At 36.1% G+C, this 559-nt stretch overlaps 1 protein-coding gene across 1 annotated transcript in view; it reads left to right on the forward strand.

Moving 5' to 3' along the window:
• LOC119591122 (GTP-binding protein Rheb homolog) overlaps positions 1–559 on the forward strand; it is an 8,365-nt gene that overhangs the window by 2,873 nt on the left and 4,933 nt on the right. The window lies entirely within an intron of this gene.

Below are 559 nucleotides of genomic sequence, written 5' to 3' on the forward strand. Positions count from 1 at the left end.
AGACAAAGGTTATTTTTATGATGAAATGTGCCCTGCATTGTGACCTGTACTTTAGGCAAAAAAGTATTTTTGTCTAACCCAGAAATACCCCAGGTAAAAAAGAATTTCATACTTTAAAAAGTGAAAAGGTAGGGATACCTGCTTCTGTAAGCAGACATCCTTAGCATTGTAGGCACTTATTAAAACTTGCTAGGAACAGATGGGATGTACAATAGGAAAGATTTTCTCTTATGGGCCTAGCAGTACCCAACCATCTTATTTTTAGTTTATGGGTGACCTTCATTGGCATTGTATATGCTGTGGCAATCATTTGGTAACATTTGAGCTGTTATTTCTCTGTAATCCAGCTTCTATGTTGTTTTAACTCAATAGAACTACAAAACCAGATATGAGTCATATTATTGAACTTTCTCGCATGATTTAAACTTTTCTCATGTTTTTAGTGGGGAGAAACTGCAATCCACTGCTATTCCTATTCTTAGTGGATGTAAATCTGTAGTTCATTTCGTGCAAAACCTTGTGTGCTGATTGCTCAGGAAACACAGCAAATCAGTTCTTC

This window comes from Penaeus monodon, chromosome 28 (genome assembly GCF_015228065.2).
Source record: "Penaeus monodon isolate SGIC_2016 chromosome 28, NSTDA_Pmon_1, whole genome shotgun sequence".
In the NCBI taxonomy this organism is placed as follows: domain Eukaryota; kingdom Metazoa; phylum Arthropoda; class Malacostraca; order Decapoda; family Penaeidae; genus Penaeus; species Penaeus monodon.